The following is a 5,853-nucleotide window of genomic DNA, read 5'->3' as shown; positions in this document are numbered from 1 at the left end:
CCCCCAAAATGATATGTATTTGGCCACAAACCCCCATCTCAAAATATCTAGTTCCAGGGACCCCCCAGAAGCAAAATGTGAGTTACAAACGTTCGCTTTAAAAATACATATATTCAAAGATTTGCACACATTTTCACGACTTTTTCAAAAATAGCAGATCTACAAACTCGCAGCGCGGTGCCGCGCTGTGAGCTTGTATATCTGCTATTTTTCACTGGTTAAAGCATTCAATAATTCTAGGCCTAAATGGGTTAACGTTTATGTCATTATAAGCAATCTGTAGCGGTGGTTACATTTAGATTAAAATGACTTTGTCATTGTTTCAGAATAGTCTGGGGTGAAAAGAGAGGAGGAAGACCAGGTCCAGCTCAGCTCCGTCTCAACAACAACATGGTGAAACGGTGTGCTCACGGACTCTGCAAGTCAGACAGCCGCTACCCGGATCGTTCGGGGGGAGTCGTCTTTTTTCCTTTTCCAAAACCCAAAACCCAACCAGAAAAATGCAGGCGGTGGATCAAACAATGTGGGAGACCTCATTCCCATCTAAACCCCACCAAAATAAACAAACACACATACGTCTGCTCCAAGGTAGGCATAAAGTAGCTGCTAATGTTACTGTGCTGTCAGATATGAGATAATCGCGAAACTGTTCTTGAATGTTTTCATTACTACCAAGCTTTATAAGTATTTTCATTACCTAACATTACTCACTGTGAAGTTTAGCTACATACACAATACTACAGCAGGTACATATCTATGGCCAAAACGCAAAACCTCCTATCTGCAAATGTCATGGTTTTTGGATTTCATTTGAAATGAGGGATAACTGGCTATGCTGCACTTGGTCAGTCCGTCTGCAAGATCGTTCTGCCCCTCATTTTGTCAGAAATGTCATGTGAATAGAACCAGGATTGTGTTCAGTGCCAGTCTGTGGGAAAATGTTGAAGCTCAAAACCTGCTTTCTGCACCATAATGTTGATTGGTGTCAGGTGGTGAAACTTTTACCACACAAAGAGGGTCAGTTGATCAAAAATGTTAATGGTAATACTTGTAACAACAGTCCTGTAGAATGTCTTGATTTCAAAAGGAGTATAATTAATAGGCCTAGAATTATTGAATGCTTTAACCAGTGAAAAATAGCAGATATACAAGCTCACATTGCGGCACTCGGTGCCGCGCTGCGAGCTTGTAGATCTGCTATTGTTGAAAAATCATGAAAATTTGAATTTTGACCCGATTCTATAAATGTCTTTGAATCCTTCTAAGGTTTTTTGAAAAACCTATGTGTAAGAGCCATTTGAGCAACATTGATTATTTTAATTGATGATATCACTAATTGCCTGATTGCCTATCTATTTAACCCTGCCCCTAACCAGCCTCAGGTGGTGTTGATGGCGAGGCAAACAGTTTTCCAACTGTGTCTCAGGCGCTGTGTCTGTATTCTTGCCTTGCTGTGTAAAGTTTGATTATTTCTTTTTTTGTTACTGAAGTATATAGGACCGAAGTTACAGATAATAAATATCATTTCCTTAACCCAATGACAACGTTTTGGACAACAGATTTATTGAGCACACGTTTTAACATCACCCTGGCCATCAGCATCCAGTAGCACCCAAGTATTGGACTTGGGCACTACACTATGTTTCTATGTCAGCAATCTGGCCAGCCATTGTCAACAAAAAGGTCCTTTTCACTTAACTGGAGCTCAGTTAGTCTGTTCTTGAGAGACTACTATGTCAACTTTTTCATGTGAAGGACCCCCAAAATGATATGTATTTGGCCACGGACCCCCATCTCAAAATATTTAGTTCCAGGGACCACCCAGAAGCAAAATTTGAGTTACAAACATTCGCTTCAAAAATACATAAATTCAAAGATTTGCACACATTTTCACAACTTTTTCAAAAATAGCAGATATATCTGCTATTTTTCAATAGTTAAAGTATTCAATAATCCCGGGCCTAAATGGGTTAAGTGCCATAAAAAGTGTTATTTAACAAAAACAAAAAAAAAGTGTGTTTGTAGGTCTAGGTAAAAACCTATCTGCATGTACTGTATGTAGATAGGAGGTTTTGGCGTTGAATATTTTTAAACAGATAGAGGTGTATAGAGGTTGTCATTGCTGCTTACAGTAGATGTGAACGGCATTGTCGCAATCTCTTATTAATTGCAGATCAGAATCTGCCATAAAAAGCATTCATATTTAACAAAAAGTGTTTAGTTCGTAAGGCTAACTATTTCTAGGTAAAAACCTGTTATCTGCATACATATAGATAGGATGTTTTGGTGTTGAACACACATGTTTTCTTTTTCATTTTCCCAACAAAGTGACATTTTCACATTGGAGGTTTTGCGGCCATCGATATGCATATGCATGTAATATAAGGGCTCATTCATGCTCTGATTTTAGGTGAGTAGCAACTCACCTTTCATGTGATAACCTTATCACCTATACAGTGATAACAAGTGGAAGCCATCATACTTGTAGGTGATGGCTAGCCAGGATTGAGCCCACCTCCCCCTTAAGATGCACCAAACCAGTGCCCACCCAACTTATAAACACTACACACAATGCATGTTATTACTAGCACCCTTGTATTTTAACCTATGACCATACTAATGTATCATGTCTTTACTAATATGTTGTGTACTGTCTGTTAGCACAGTCTAGTCTGTCACACCAATATTTCACTGCAAAACATGAGCATGCGACAAATAAAACCATGTGAATCTTGAATGTTCAAATATTGTATGTTTTGTTGTGATATCATGCAAATGCAAACTTATTTTGCTTTAATCTTTGTAGCATTTCTTGAATGGCAAGCCTACAGAAGAGTATCCCAACCCGGTAGCTGCTATAAAGGTGTCCAATCCAACGAGGGAACAGCGAGGTGGCGTTCGAAAGGCTCCCAATAAACGGTACACAAGGCACAGTAATATTTCATTTATCTATCTATTTATCTATACATAACCTCTGTGATTGTAACATGCATTTAGGGGTTGACACTAAGGTCTCAGGGGCACTTGCCCATCGGGCAAGTACAGGTCATGTTCTACTTGCCCGAAGGTCATGCCCGCTTGCCCAAAACGTAAATTGTCCATTATAAAATGATACTGCAGGTAAGATTTTAATTACCTCTCAATTTAAACGTATTACTTTACTTTCTGGGGCTGTGTGCTAAAAAATGTCATACCTCAATACCTTCAAGTCCAAATGCCTACATAGCTATGATTGAATATGTATATGGTTTCACACTTGTTACATTCCACAGACCAGTGCACTGGTCATGTTCAGGTGTTTAGACAGATATCTGGTGTTTTGTTTATAGACGGTTGTGTCCCCTCTCAAATGAGCACTTGCCCAGTCGGGCAACCTGACAGCAAACTTCACCTCCCCGAAGGTTTTATTTACCGGCCGGGGGCAGGTGGGCAAGCCTTAGTGTCAATGCCTGCAAATTGATATTCAAATAACATGAGTTATGCTTTTACAGTGGCAGATCAGATGTTTTGGGGGATGCATGTGTAGCCCCCGTAGTTGGTACAGCCACGAATCAGCCACAACAGCCCTGCCAATCCGTGCCAATTGGCACGACGGTTTGGGCCTTGGTCTGGCGAGTGGGAGCCCCGGGTTCAGTCCCCGCTTCCGTGCATCACTACACATGCAATGAGGCCTCCACGTCCGTTAACCTGGAGAAAACCCCAGAAGACAACCAACAGGGTACTGTTGTTGCCACAGACACTGGTGAGTGATGACTTACTTTGTAGCGACCGTCAGGTCGCAGTTACTATCAAAACCTCCACCGTCTGTCAGTCTGTCACGTCACGGGTCACACGTCACACTTTTGCCCTACTCATATCTCCGCCACCGTTGCCCCGATCCATGGCAAACTTTGCACACACACATTCCTTGGCTGCCAAACCGCAACCTCATTTCTCACATGCCCCTCTTCTAGCGCCACCATGAGGCAGATTCTTGCAAGACACATTCTTGGACACTGCTCCTACAGATTTTGCCCTAAAATCACAGAAAGCGGTACACAGTATCTCTACAGTCATGTATCAAAATGCATCTGTCCCATCTAGCCGATTTCTTTAAACAGATTTTTGGACACTGCTCCTACAGATTTTGCCCTAAAATCTCGCGAAGCGGTACACAGTATCTCTAAAGTCATGTCATCAACATGGATCTGTCCCACTTCCCATGTTCCCTCCTGATTGGCTACGATTGGCTTATAAAGTTCTTCCGATTTAGGGAGTCTTACTGGTTGTACATCAGATGGCAGAAATAGCTGAACGTTCATATGTTGAAAATAGGCATGCACCATCGGTATCGGCCAGATATCGGTATATGCTTATATTTGCCATTTTCGGTCAATATCGGCAGCTGCAAATAAAGCTGACATTAACCGATGGCAGCAGCCGATATCTATGTGTTGTTGATAAGCAGCATACATTGTGCGCTGGCTTTGTTGGTGTATTCATTATTATATGCAGCCTACCAAGCGATGGATTATGAACAGTGATTTAGGGTTCATGGGACGATATGAAAATTTCATATCACGATTATTGTGCCTAAAGAAATCGTGATTTACGATATTATCGCGATAATCAAAATCCCTTATCCTGGGGCGGAACATTTGCCAACAAATTGCTGATCTACAAGCTCACAACGCGCCGCGACGCGTTGTAAGCTTATAGATCGGCTATTTTTTGGCAAAGAGATTTGTTAGATTGAAAAAAAAGACCGTATCAAATAAGTATATTATAAGTAGGCCTACCTATTACCAATTATAGAGGGTTTAAGTGGTACTGGATATGCAGCTCGGCAAATAAAAGTTTTTTTTTTTCTAGATTAATATTCCTATGCTTTTGTTGTGTTGTTGTTGATGTACTCTTCTCTACTGACATTACCTGCTTATTGTAAATCACTTTGGATTAAAAGCGTCTGCTAAATGCCTAAACTGTAAACTGTAAAAGGTGAATTGATGCCAGTGCATTACGGAGGACCATATCACAACATATTAAATCTCCACGATACGATTATCCTGAGTGTTTTTTATCGCGATAAATGATAATATCACACATCGTCCCATCCCTACAGTGATTTCTTATATTGAAGATGTATTTTGTTTCCCTGACACAAAAGGGAGACATAAATATATAAACAAATGTTGGTATCAGTTATCGGCTACATTGCTATTTTAAACATTGGTATCGGCTAACAATTTCAATATCGGTGAAAAGTTACCTTCTGCTGATATTGTTATACTTGAGACCACAAGGTCTACTTTCCAGTTATTAAAGTCCTGATATTAAGGGAGCTCGGTCTAATACTGAGCCACAGAGGGGTTGACCCATAGATGGAACTGGCTGAGGCGCCGGTGGTCTGTTTGATCATATATCATAACGTTTTCTCAATTGTACTGTGTTTGACACTGTCACTGTTCAAATGATGTGATGCAGGTGGCTTCTTCATGCAAGATACATTTATTACTTCACTGTGCAGTACTCATCTTTTGGGTTCCACAAGCAGATCAAAACGAAATACGAATCAAACATTTTCTACAAACTACGCGCCACAGCGTGTTTGAACACAGGTAACTTGATGTCAAAAAACGCTGCCCTTCCGGGTAAAAACCTCTCACAGGTGCCCATGAACTTGACACTTTTATAGCGCATAGCGCCACCCCATGGTCACACAATTCCATGAAATATTTTAATTGCGACCGTAGGTCGCATTTACTACCAAAAGCTCCACCGGCTGTCCGTCCGTCAGTCAGTCAGTCAGTGAGTGAGTGAGTCACACGTCACACGTCACACTTTTGCCCTGCTCATATCTCCGCAACCGTTGCC

The 5,853-nt window shown here is 41.0% G+C and overlaps 1 long non-coding RNA gene across 1 annotated transcript; it reads left to right on the top strand.

The window, feature by feature from the left end:
• The first annotated feature begins 357 nt into the window (after positions 1 to 357).
• LOC308279985 lies at positions 358 to 3,695 on the top strand. Its single transcript, XR_013961708.1, has 3 exons — positions 358 to 588; positions 2,807 to 2,919; positions 3,492 to 3,695. It is a non-coding gene; the product is annotated as an uncharacterized lncRNA (long non-coding RNA).
• The last annotated feature ends 2,158 nt before the right edge of the window (positions 3,696 to 5,853 follow it).

Source organism: Nannobrachium achirus, assembly GCF_963921795.1.
Source record: "Nannobrachium achirus genome assembly, chromosome: 24".
Classification (NCBI taxonomy): Eukaryota; Metazoa; Chordata; class Actinopteri; order Myctophiformes; family Myctophidae; genus Nannobrachium; species Nannobrachium achirus.
The sequence above is the reverse complement of the archived record's forward strand: the minus strand, read 5'-3'. Positions and strand labels throughout refer to the sequence as shown.